This window comes from Larus michahellis, chromosome 14 (genome assembly GCF_964199755.1).
Source record: "Larus michahellis chromosome 14, bLarMic1.1, whole genome shotgun sequence".
Classification (NCBI taxonomy): domain Eukaryota; kingdom Metazoa; phylum Chordata; class Aves; order Charadriiformes; family Laridae; genus Larus; species Larus michahellis.
In genome coordinates this window covers 7,020,843-7,034,253 of record NC_133909.1, presented here as the reverse complement: position 1 = coordinate 7,034,253, position 13,411 = coordinate 7,020,843, and the positions used below count along the sequence as shown (strand labels likewise).

At 46.9% G+C, this 13,411-nt stretch overlaps 1 protein-coding gene across 1 annotated transcript in view; it reads right to left on the bottom strand.

The window, feature by feature from the left end:
• Positions 1-13,411, bottom strand: part of CASKIN2 (CASK interacting protein 2) — an 83,041-nt gene that overhangs the window by 68,663 nt on the left and 967 nt on the right. The window lies entirely within an intron of this gene.

Below are 13,411 nucleotides of genomic sequence, written 5' to 3'. Positions count from 1 at the left end.
CCAAAAGACTCATGACTCACCTATGAATCACCAAACAGCCTCTTCATCTCACCCACCCGACACCAAACCTCGCCTATGAACAATTAGAGAGATCTATTGTCATGCTAAGCAGTCCGCTGGGCCCCTGCGGCCCCCGACAACTCCTCCATTCACCGTCTGGGTTGCAGGGGCAGAGGTATTTTTAGTGCAACCACTGTTTTTAAACAAGAAATGGAAATGGTGCTTTTCTGGCTGATTTACTGGCAGTGGTTGCCATGCCGCCTCTAACCAGAGGCAAGGAGCAGGAGCACTGAGACGCAAAGCTCGAACAGATGAATCATGCAGAGCAGCAAGGCTTGGGGGAGTTTTAGCATCCGAGTTGTCAGAGCAATGCACAACTTCACAGATGCCCTTTGCAGCTGAGGTCAGCCCAGGTCTGTGTGCTGCATCCTCCAGAAAGGACCCCACTCCCAGCTGTGAGCTGAGCAACAGCTGCTCACAAGGGTTCGATTTGATCATTCAGCTCAAGCTGGAGACTCATGTTTTTGCCTATGGAGAATTAAAGTGGCAAAAAGCAAAACCAAGAGGTTTCAGGCAAGGAAAAAGTCAGCAGTGCTGCTTTTCCCAACAGCCACGCAGGCAGACAGCAGCTCCACACACCACAAACTCCCCTTTGGGAAGATCACATATCTGTCTCCGTGGGGTGGTGGGTCTCCAGCATGAGCATCAGGCAGTGATACAGGACAGGTTTCTGGAGGTCTTTGCTCCAGTGCTGTGTAGACAAATTTTTCCCAAACTGGTAGGCAAAACTATCCAGTTTTTCAAGCACACTGGGGAGTGAAGGCAATGGCAGAGAGGCAGTGAAGGACTGCCAGCACTGGGTAACGCTCTCCTTTATCCTATAAGGTACACTACAGGCTACAGGAGAAGTAACAGCACTACTTCACTTGGATAGGATGGGGGTGAACAGGCTCATCCAAAGCAGAATCCTAAGCTCACTTTGCAGGAATTAATTCACATATTGCCCTCCAGAAACTGGTATTAACTAAAGCCTGTCAGTCACACATTAAACAATTTCTGATTTGTAGGTTGTTCAATAGCAGTTTTGTGAGCAGATGACATTTGAGATTGAGTATGTTTTAGTTCTTTTTGCTAAGTGCAACATATCAAACATATCATTTGGCTTCCAGGACAAAACCATTTTTATTTCAAAAGACAGATAAGCAGCTTCCGGAGTTCATTAGTCCCACAAACTTTTTTGACAGTAAATGCAGCTGGTGACTGTTCAAGCTGGAAAAGAAGTCCCTTGTACAAGACAGGGACAAGATCTGCTCAGCTTTAAGTAGAGACACTTCAGAAGGCAGCAACCACTTCCAGAGCACCTCAGACACTTGAGCAGCTTAACACCTCTGCAAATTGGGAAACTTACATTTTAAGGGTCACTTAATGGACTGCAGTACTTAAATGGCTTTTTCACATCCATCCTGGGAGGACTTATTCCATTCTGTTTTTGCAGGGAAAAAGAGATCAGCCTCCACTCACCCACAAACAACAAAGCAAGCTCCCCAGACCTTCCTCCCCCACCCATGCCATCAGCCTGGCTCAGGTTCTGCAGGAAGTCCCTTGTCCCCACTGCAGACCAGGAGCTTGGGCTCACGATTACCCTACACCAGGTCGCAGCAGCTCACCCGGCTCAGGACAGCCCTTTCCCCACAGACACACTCTCTGCCCCAGCCTGGCTGTGGTGGGAAGCTGGACAGGGTAAGCTCCAGTGGCTTTTTTTGTCTGGCATTAAAACTGCTTATTGAGCAAAGTTACAGGCAGGGCTTATGATTTCACAGCATAAGACAAGCTTAAAAGAAAGGATCAATTGGAATGAGGCAGGAGACTGGGAGAGGTGTCACCGCCATCTTTTCCTCCCAGAGGTCCAAGGGGCCAAGGGTCCTACGCTTTCCCACGCCTGTGGAAGGGGAGCAGGCTCCTGGGTTTGGGCCCTATCCCCTCCAGAGCTGCCAGGGCTCTTGGTGCACACACAGCCGGGAAAAGGGTCAATGTCCTGGCAGGCAAATTTGCAATCACATGGACCCACAGCCCAGCACCCTCACAGAGCACAGGCTAAAAGAAACACTGCAGCAGTGGCCACGCCGCACGGCGGGAGCCACACAGTAGCTTTGTAGTCTTAAAAAAAAATCCACAGCAAATCTCTTTGCTTTAATCATGAGCAGCACAGAAGTACATCATTAAAATGATCCATCTGCACTGGAAAATTCATCTGATCCCCTTTCGGGGGGGAGGCACAGGGAGAGTGTGCAAATACAAAAGGAAGAGGGATGTGTTCCCTGCTATTGTCCCTGCTCAGCACCGAGGCTTCAACTCCATTATAGGAGACCTCCTTCTCATCTGCACACAGGCAAATCTCAAAGAGAACAAACCATTTAAATGCACTGGCTTTTATTTCCAAAGAGGAGAAGAATTCCTATTTGTTCTCAGGATTGCAATTTTCTCCCCATGCTGCAGAGGATACAAACAAATGAGCAGGGAATGAAAGGGATTAATGAATGAATGAGTGGGACCTGAGCTCCCAGCTGCAGGAGGAAGGGGGGAAGCCAGCCACAATGTGAGGGACTGCCTGAGCAAGATAACCCGTACAGCTAGTGTTTAGCATTACAGACACCAAGGGCTCTTGGGGACCCCTGTTCAAATGGAGATGAATTAAAAAACATCTCTGAAAGGATTCATTTAAGGGGAAATCAAACAAAGAGAAAGGTAGGAAGGGTATAAAGTTTAGACCAACCACATATTGCACAGAAAGGGCTGGTTTTGCAGAAATGCTGAAGAGCTGACACCACTCAGTTCCCAACAGCTTTTGTCCTCCTTGAGGGATGGACCCACATGATGCTTGTTTCCTCCCAAAGTCTTAAAAGCTGCAGAAAACCAAAACGGCATTTGGTATTTACTGAGGTGTTTATACCAAGCATTGCTCATTAAAGGCCTATTGACTCTCCTGGATGTATCAGGGATATGTAGCCCTGTGAAAGCTGCAAAACAAGCAAAAATTAAATCTTCTTTTCCCCCCTTCAAGTTATTTTAAATTCAACATCAGGAGATTAGAGGCAAAGTTTGGGATTAGGATTAGTTTTCAGCCTGGTGAGTGAGCTGGTCTGATTCACATGTCAGTCAGTTCCTGTTACTGATGGCTTCCAATAAGCTGCATCACTGCACTCTTTGCTTTTGATGCCCCGAGAAAGATCTTTGCTTTGGCATGATGGGACACATGAAAGCCATCACAGTTTGTTTGGGTGGGAGAAGCAAGTGACACCGCCCTCTAAATCTAAGGAGTTAGCAGTTACCCATCATCCTGCTATAATTCATGGCTTAATTTGAAAGCAAGCTTAATTTGCAGATTAATTATTATAGTCTCTGACTGGATGAGCTTGCAATAAATCACCTGTGTGTAAAATTGCACAGCAATTACTTGACTGTACATTGAGCATGTAAATGTTAGTAAAGAGGTGTCACCTAATGGGGACTGATGTTGGGGAACTGCAGGCTACAGCCAGCAGAAGAAAGTCACAGTGCAAATCAGGTCAGGGGAAGAAGTGTCAGACAAGAACACACAGACCAAAGTGTTTAGCACCATACAAATCAGTCTTCAGGAGCAACATGCAAAACCAATGCAGGATTTTCAGGGACCTGCAAATTATGATGGAAGCTGCTGGAATTCCTCACAGGCACAGCTGGGACAGCAGTTTTGAGAGATGAGCCACTGGTCAGGACAGCCCCGGCCTCACTAGTTTAGGGAAAAGCAATACAGATAGATCTCAAGGAGATTAAAACCTTCAACCAACAGTGAGACTGTAGCAGATGACTGCTTTCTGGATGCCACAAACCTGGATTTCAGGACCATCGGATTTCACCATGATCAGCCCAGCCCTGCAAAGCTATTCCCTTAAAACAGCTATTCCCTTGCAGGAATGAGACACAACAGATCCCACCAAGCTGCCTGGGGCAGAATACATGCCCATCAGACCTTGGAGCACACAAGCAAGAGACTCCCCAGCCAAGTCCCACCCCTGGCCAGGGGACAGCTGGGTTTTCTCATGAATGCTAACACCCAATGCACTTCTAACCCTCACCAGGGAAGGTCTGAACCAGCCCATTTCCACCACAATTGCTGCCCTAGCTGGCACTTTTCTGATAGCAGAGGCAGAGCAGTGACAGGCGAATGTCCAACCTCCGTGTGACACACAGCCCATGCAGAAATTTCTCTTTGCCTGCTTTTGGCTGGCTGCAGGCTCATTGCTCAGCAGTGCCAGGAGCTGGCTTCAGTTCTGTTTGGGATGCAGTTTTTTGAGAAACCAGAATTTCAGTTTCATTTTTAAAGAGGCTCAGCCCAGGGCCATGGGACACCCGAGACTAGAAACAGCTTTAGAATAGCAGGCCCAAGTGCGTTATCTTCTTAAAGCCAGGACAAACTGGAAACAAGGATATAAAGCAAAGCACCTCGGTGCATCAATGTTAACACTCCTTGTAGCCTCATAGATGAAATCCAGTTTGCCAGAGGAGCTGGGATTTATTACTATGATCAAAGGACTAGGAACAAATGCAAACACTGTTGGAGGGAAGCTGTGAACACTACAGCATTACAAACACTCATCCAGGGCTCACGTTAGGAGAAACAGATGAACCAGGCTGCAATCTGCATCCAAGGCCAGGACCTTGATTATAGCCAGCAGGATATGTGGATCCTTCTTCAATTCACAGCCACCTCCTTCACCACAGGCTGCTCATAGGGTTGCTCAGCAACACAAGGGCTGATACTGCCAATTTATGTGGAGCAAGCCTTCAGGCTCCCAGGAGGAGATGCTCTTACCTGACACTGTGCAACTTGCATTTGCGTTCAGCCAGGGTGAGCTGCCAGGGAAAGCCAGGAGCCTCTGGCACCCCCATCACTCACAGGGCTGTGACACTGCCTGTATCAGATGCACCAAGCAAAAAGCAGCACGTTTGCACAGCACAGCTGCCTGCAGCCCCCCATTAACACATCCCATCCCAGTAAACAGGATCCTGGCACCAGCTCCAGTTGTCCAAACTGAAAGTTGCAGTAGGATTGGATCCATCCAACATTGATGCTCTATCATTTCCCAGTAAGCTCCTGACATGAGGCAGACCTTGCAGGCAAGCAGAGGAACACAGACCTGGACTTGTCTCTCAGCAGGTTCACAAGCACAGAAATGCAGCACGATCCTTCTCCAGGATGAAAAAGGTCACCATTGAAGCTCTGCAACCATTGCAGCCCACAACTACAGGATTTCCTCATGGTCCTTCCCTCTAACTCCCAAACACATCTCAGTAGCACCAGTCTCCCTGATGCACAGGACACCCCTGGAAGAGTGTTTGTTGCATGCATGGTCCCTCCACCGGAGCATCAGGATTTGTCCAAAGCCCTGTGGCAGTGCCTGAAAGCATCCAGGGATCTCTACTTCTTAACCCAAAGGGTGCTTTCCCAGCAAACCACCAAGAGCCCCAGCTGCAGCCCCTATCTACTTCTCAATACTAAAAACACCAAAAAGGAAATACAGAAGGCCCAAGTTAATACTGTCTTCATTACCAGGAAGTTAGCAATGCTGTCAGGAGGAGCTATGGTAAACTGTTCCTCCAGCCTCCAGAGAGCCCCATGAGCCATGCCTGAAAGGACCAAAGGCAGCAGGAAAAAAATAAAATCATTCTTCACTAGGAAAGAAAAGTTTCATAAGGAATGAAAAGATGAAAAAAGCTGCTTTGCTGTTGCAGAGCTCCTGGGGAAATGGGGCCAATTACAAAACCTGCCTGGGATTTCGCAGACAGCTAATGGGAACCATTGATTGAAGTGGAGAAAGAGAAATTAGGTTGGAGAATTATTAGCAACACAAGAGAGGAGCTTTCCATGCTCTACACCCAAAGCCAATGCAAGTGACTGTAGCACTTAATCCTTACATGCCTGGTTGCACAGCCGGAGCTAAGGGTCCATCACCCTGGGGATGGCAGTGACTGCCCAGGGCTCAAGCCCAACTCTCTGTCCTGCTCTGGGTAGTTTCAGCCTCATCTTGCAACAGTGGAGCCTTTGCCTCTTCCACCCGTGACTCAGTCCAAGCTCCCTTGTCCTTTAACACTACATGCAGTGACAAAGTATGTTTTGATTTTCAGTTGTATACAATTTTTGAAATGTAGGATTGAGATGACTGGTCACACATCTTGCAAAGGTCCAGCTCTGCTATGAGAGCACCCAGCACCTTTCAATGCTGAACATGCGACCAGTCCTGCAACCCTGCCCCTGGGCCCCCAACACCTCTCAGAGCTCTCTCCATTTGCCCCTAGGAAGTATCTACCCCTTGGGCTGACACATCCAGTTTATTCACTTGCTTGCCTGGTTGCTGGTTATCTTGCTGCTAGATAGCTGGTTCCCCACAAAAAACAAATGCATCTTTGGTGTCCCTAAGAAGCAGATCTCGAAGATCTGGGTCTTCATTAGTCTCCAGTTTTCCATGCACAGCAGAAGAGAAAGGTTTGATTAAGAACAAGGCAAGCCATTCCCCAAGCAAGACATCAGCTCACAAAGGAAATCACTCAAAGTCACCTCCCAACACATACAGCTTAATTAAATAAGGATTCTTCCTCAAAGGCACCATCAGATTTCTGGAGCCATGGGAGAGATGAGTGAAGAACCGAGCTGCCTGCAGCCCCCGGGGCTGTGTTGGCAGCTCACATTTCCAACGCCAAAGACAGACACTCCATTTTCTTGCAAATAGAGCTCATCAAGAGCAATGCTTCCCTGAAGGTTTCCCATCCCTGAGTGGTGCCATAGCCCAATGCTTCATCATCCTATTTGCACCCCTACACACAGGGCTCAGACCCGGAGTCCCTCCAGCATTAGGGCAGGTACAGAGGGAGCAGCATTTTCAGTGGATATTAATTACCATGCTCCCTGTACCCTCCCTTGGAGTTCCATTGACTCCTCGCAGCTCGCATCAGGAGATCTGCTTGACCCACACACTTTTCATCTCCAGTTCATAAAAGAGAAGACAAAAAACTTATTTTATCAGGTGTTCTAATCCTGGTGTTCCATTTGTCTCTACAGCACCAGGCTGACCCACTGGCAGCTTTTCCATCTGCAGATATGTCATTTAAATGGAATTATGCCAGTAGCAGGGATCATGCTGTTCCTGTTCTGTAGCCATGCTTTGGAAATGGATGCAAACTTATTTAATATCAAATTCTGACTTTCCTCAGATCTGCCAGTACAGCTCGCTTGGCTTCAGCGCAACTGAAGTGCTGGGTACAGCTGAAAGCAGGATCTAGCATACAGCACTCCAGAGTTATTAACAGTGCATGAATAATCCGGATACAATGCTCTTTTAATGCCAACAGCAGTGATAAAAGTGCAAGAACAGAGCCAGCAGAAGTAATTTTTCTGCTCATGTACGAGCACAGCCTGCTTTCCACCATCCCCCTCCAGCAAGCTCAGCACTACAGAAGACCACATCTGCCACTGGTTCATCAAACATGCTCTGGACACCAGATTTTTTGAAGGCTGAGGCCAAGGCAGGACCATCAGCAGAGCTGGCTTGTCACAGCCAGTATAAAGAGGTTGGCCAGATGTTAAAGGTTGACCAGGAGCCCCAGAATTTGGGCCCTGCAGCCCCACAGTGCTGACAAGGGAGCCCATTCCACACATATCAGGGTGGGAAACACCTCATCTTCCCATCTGACCACTCTAATGACTATCACCTTGTCAGCCAAATGAGGTGCTTGGTTTAGTCAAGATGCAAGACAAGTCTGGCCAATTCATGCCATCCCATCAAGAGACAAAATTCCCCCCTTGGAGGGGAAGTCATTAGCAGATTGCACAGTACTTCTAGCTTCAATTGGTTTGATTTTATCCTTCAGACACAGTCTCTCTTTGTGCCTTTTTCTGCAAGATTAAAGTGCTCTTTGCTATCTGGGAAAGTACTTGCAGTGTAATTAAGTCACCCAGTCCTTCATTTGATAAGGACTAAGCAGATTGAGTTCTCACATTCCCTCCCTCCAAGGTATTTCCTTCTACATGCCTTCCAAGCTTTCAATATCCTTTTAAAAACCTTGACACCAAACCTGTATGGGCAATTTTAGCATTTCTGGCCTTACCACGGCTCAAAGGAGGAACAGATCACCTCCCTACCCTGCCCGCCATCCTGTAACCATTCTTCCTTCTAACCCTGCAGCATGAGGCAGGGAGACAACCTTTCCCATCGTCCATCCCCTTGGAGGCTCCTGTATTTCACCCATTTGATAGCAGTGCTGCACACTGGTAACATCAGCCTGCTGCAGGCATCCTGTTACAGCATTGCATGCTGATAACAGAAGGGTTTCTGTACCCAGGGTTACCTTTGGATGTGTAGGTATAATCAAAGGGCTTAACCTTGCCTGTTCCCACCCCAGATCCTGCTAGGCTGGCAGGATTATTGCTAACCCATATTGCAGATGGTTTATAACAAAACTCGTTCCCTCCTGATGCTGTCCCCTGTGTGCAGGGCAGCTTGCTAGCTTTCATAGTCAGCTCAGGAAGAAGCATAAATCCAATCTCATTTTAGGAGTGCACCAAGGAAAAAAAAAGTAGTGTCTCTAGATGCATTTGGACAAAGTTACACCTGGCTCATGTTGTCACTGGACAGCCATTTCTGCTGTAACAGCTTCTTGCTTAAATCTACCCCTACAGCTACTGACAGCTCAGCAACAGCTGGAACTTCCAAAAGAAGGAAAATGAGGCTTTTGGGAGAAAGAAACACTTCTGTGCACTTGGGGGCATTGCCCTCACTTTTCCAAGTACCTTGTTCAGAGAACTACGTATGAAGATTACATCCCAGCCCGTCCCTCAAGTTCAGCCCAAGCACTTTTTAGCTTTTAAAGGCTCATAGATGGACAGGGAAAGATTCATAATGCCAGTCCTCAGTGGTCCCAACTAAAATAAATGAAATAGATGCTGTTGATTTAGCTGCATACTAATGGGAACTACTCAAGCCACACCTGAGGCAGAGGTTCACATCAAGGGGCACAGGCCTTCCACTAAATTGTGCTTCCAGATGCACAGCAGCACACAAGAAAGGGATCAACTGGCACAGGAGCCAAGAAGCCACTCCAGGATACAACAAGGCTGCAGAGGGCCCATTTCCATCATGTCCTCTATTCTCCATTGCAGATACACACTGAACTCTTTGCTCTGATTAAAGACAAATATATAGGTACCTCTTCCTCCTGTAAGACATCTTATGGACACATCTTTCATGCTGAAGTCTCAGTTACGGTGTTTGAGGGAAAGTGAAGCACCTCTTACAAAAGAGTTTCGGTGGGCTGCAATAACCACTAGGGAACAAGTGCTGCTCTTGCAGCTCCATATCAGAGGCACCAGCCAACTGTTGTGAAGCTCAGTGTCCCCAGGATGACCAAGAGCAGCAGCTATGCTGACAAACTACTCCCCCAAAGCAGCCAGGAGCTCCCCCCACTGCCAGACAAGCACAGGGAGTAGGGCCCAGTATGGGAGCAGGCTATCAACTTATTTCAATTTTTAGCAGCAACTTTATGGGGGCAGAAGGGGAAAACAGCTTGGTTATTTGGAAGAGATTTATGGGACAGTCCCTGCATGTGTGGCAGGAGCTGCCACATGCAATACTCATCTGGATGCTCCAGGGCTACTGCACACACATAGGCAGACTCTACACCTCCCTCAAGTGCTCCATCTGACACATCTGCTGCCAACAGTGTTTTTAGGTGACTAAAAGACACCTTTTCTGGGTAAGGTGAAAATTGCTCTATCCTTCACCATAAAGCCTTGTTGAAGAGTAAAAAACAGGCAGCTGTCTTTACAGGCTGGTCCCAGACCCATATGTGGCTGGCAGAAAGATAACAGCCCTTTTAGTGCAGAAAAGTACCACTTCCAAAAAATCTGCCTTTTTAGTCCAAATGGAATCCAATCACATAAAATACCATGTACACATTTGAGAGAAAGTTCTCAGGTTACAAGTTTAAAACAAAAGGGAGTTATGGCCTTGATGTGGGCTCTGAAAGTTGTGTACAACTTCAAATGCCAGAACCACTACTTGGTTGGGAAATGGCCTTAAGCCAAGGTCAGTCCTGTGCAAGGGTGGCAAGAAGTCAGCCAGAGTCTTTAACATCTATTGAAGGTCCCCATGAGACCCTGCAGGATCCCACCAGTACTGGGACATTTTGGATCAAAGACCCTCTGGGCATCTCATAAACCCTGTCAGACTCCCAGCTTGGCTCCTGAAGCTACACATGCAGGAGGGAGGGAGCCCAAAAGGGACAGATATTAAGGAGTATCACAAGTGTCATACTGCTGCAAACCTCCTCCCAGCATTCAAGAGATGCTCAGGAGTGAGAGCTGGGTACCCAGCAGCAGGCAGCAGTGCAGAAACACAGGAGCTAACAAGAAGAGAGGCATCAGACAAAGTAGTCAATAATGCAGAGGATGATACTTGTTTGAAGACAAGCATGTGAAGCCTCCTAGCCCCTTCCTCCTCAGAGCAGAGCACACCAGCCACTCCAACCCACCCAGCAAGTGCTTTGCCAGCTGCCATGGGCCAGCTTTCAAGCAGCAGCCCAGTTTTCAAATAACCTAAAGCATAATCACAATCAATCTTACTTCCCACTCCTCTCCTCAGTGCCTGCTTTATGCCAGCCGTTGGCTGGAGACTCATCCCTTCTCACCCCCTCCGGTAGCCATGTCAGCAACTTGCTTCCCACAAGCAAAGAGGAAAGCAAGCAACATCCTTTTTTTAGCCTTGCATACGGAGAACAAATCAACATACTGTAGTGCTGTAATTGAAGTTGTCTCAACCTGTCACCATCAAGGTGCTGTAGATGGGATTTAGCATTCACAGTACTGATTTGTTTGTGGAGCTGTTAAAATATCTTCATCATTTTAATCTCTTGCTGTATCACTTGAATTAAGAGCCCAGAAGAGCACACATTGTTAGTGCTCCAACTAATCAATGCAAAGACCTTCATAATGCAAGCAGCAAAAGAGTTTAGTAGTCTCAGGGGTTGCTGGTGCAGACACTGAGGAGCTCTTCACCCTTCCTTGGCACCTTAATCTAATCACCCACTGCTCCCAGCCTCATCGTGGTTATGGACTCAGCCTTACAAGCAGCACAGCACCAATTGTTCATCCCATTTTGGTTTAAAGCCTGGGGTGCCCAGAACAGGTAAGGAACAGCCTGGAGTTTCACAAGCTAATGAGAGACTGCAGAGCAGATCCTTGATCTCCCAGTTCCTTGCCTTAAACAATATTTCCTCCTTTCCAGTCCCCAGCACAAGCCAAAGACACCCTGGGAGTCCTAACTCAGTTGTTTGTCTCTGACCCAAAGGCATGTCCCTACCAGGCATCTCCTTTCATGGAAAGGCCAGCAACAAACAGCAGGTTTTTGGGTGCTTCCCCAGACCAAAGCCCAGGGAAGACATTTCAAAGTACCTGGTGAGTGCAAACACATTGCCGGAGAAGCCATGAAACTTGAGCAAGGAGCATAATCTATTGCCTTGAACTCTAAACAGTGAGGCTCCTTTACCCCAAGCCAGGCATCCCCAATGTAAACCTTCAGTCTGTTCAAGTGAACTGCGAGCAGGATGCCAAGGCAAATTGGGGAAATGAAAAAAGCTTCAGCCGTTCTCTTCAGACTGAACTAATTCAGCATTTCTCCCAGCCCAGTGCAGTGCATCATTGAGGTAAGAAAGAGTCCTGTTTTAATCATTCTTGCTGGATTTTGTCCACGGTTGCTTGGGTTTTCACATGTAATTAACAATGTGCAGGTTCCAGTAAATGACTTCAAATAAATCCTTAGATGACTAACAGACAGCAGCTCTAGAAATTCACATAGTGGTGATTGAAAGCCTAGATTCAGATCATTACTTGGGGCTTTAGAAAGCTCATTGCATACCACAAGCCTGCATAGCAATACTGTATCAGTTTTCCTGCTGCAGAGCAGGAAAAGATTGTGCTGTAGTCTGTAGATGGTCACATCACAGTGATTTCTACAACAAACTTATCAGAAGAGAGAAGGCAAAATTTAAGCTCCTCCATTTTACAGTTATCAGAAGATGCCAGTGAACCACAGCACACACACTTGTTATATAGAAGTATTAACTGCTTAATCTCCAAAATCCTGTTCTCAAAGATAGCTTTTTTTCTCAAAAACTTTGTCCTTACACATCACAACCCCAGCCCTGATAAGTGACAATAAAGGTTTAGCCCAGTAACCTTCCTCAGTAATCTCCTTTTTGTGCAAAAGTCTCTTTCCATTGCCCGGCCCAAGCTCCCAGCTGTAACACACTGCAGGAACAATCACAGGCATCACAAGCATCCTACAGGACCAAGGAGTTTGCCAAAAACTCCCAGGTGAGGCTAGAAAACAGGCTGGTCCCACACCTCCCAGACAAGCTGTGACACCTGACACCATTATCTGCTTTTCATCCAAAACCAAGCATTCAGTGCATATTTAAGGTCTGCCAAATCCTCTTGAAATTGATTGCCAAATGCTTCCTTCTTATCTTCTGCTGTAAGAAGTTGTCTATATGATGCTCTAGAAGCTTGGAGTTGAGATATTTTTCACTAGAATATAATTACATATAATAATAATAATTAGACAATTGTATGCTGAACTACTGCTAACCTGTGATAACAGGGTTGTTGAATAGTGATGATATTAGCATAGCTCAGAGCCAAGGAACTGCAACATACACAAGAATTTAAGCACTTGCCAGTTTTAGTGAGTTCGTAACATCCTTTTCTGTCCAAAATCACATAGAGCATCCACACACAAAACCTCTTGGGTTCAGGACATGATTACTGGTTTGCAACAAAGTTGAAGTGGATGGGCCACATTACACATCTCAGAAACTGTTTTCCAAGCATTACCTTTTGTTGGCAAATAGATAAAGTCCAAGCCAGGAGCAGCTGAGGCACAGCTGCTTTCTGCAGAGTTACTAAAATATTTCCAAGCACCATGCCAGGAACTGCAGGAGTTGTTAACACAGGGATTAAAGCAGGTAGCCATACCTGGCAGCACTGCTTAGCTCAAGCTTAGAGCACACAATTCCCACCTGGCTGGGCTTTACACACTATACAAAACTAGAAAAACAATCCCAAGGCCACACTTTCTTCTATTTTCTCAAAAAATATTACAAGTCTGTTTACACCAAGTTCATCCAGGAGTTAACCACAAGGAACTCATGATTACAGGGACTGCAGAAACACGACTTAGACACAACAGAAAAGGACTGAGAGAGCTCAAATCCATCCACTCACACCACAGCTTTGCTCCACTCCTCCCAGAATGCTGGGATCAGCAGCAGGAGGGAGAGAAGGGAGAAGGCGGCCCCATTCAGAAGAGGCAGCCAGCCCACA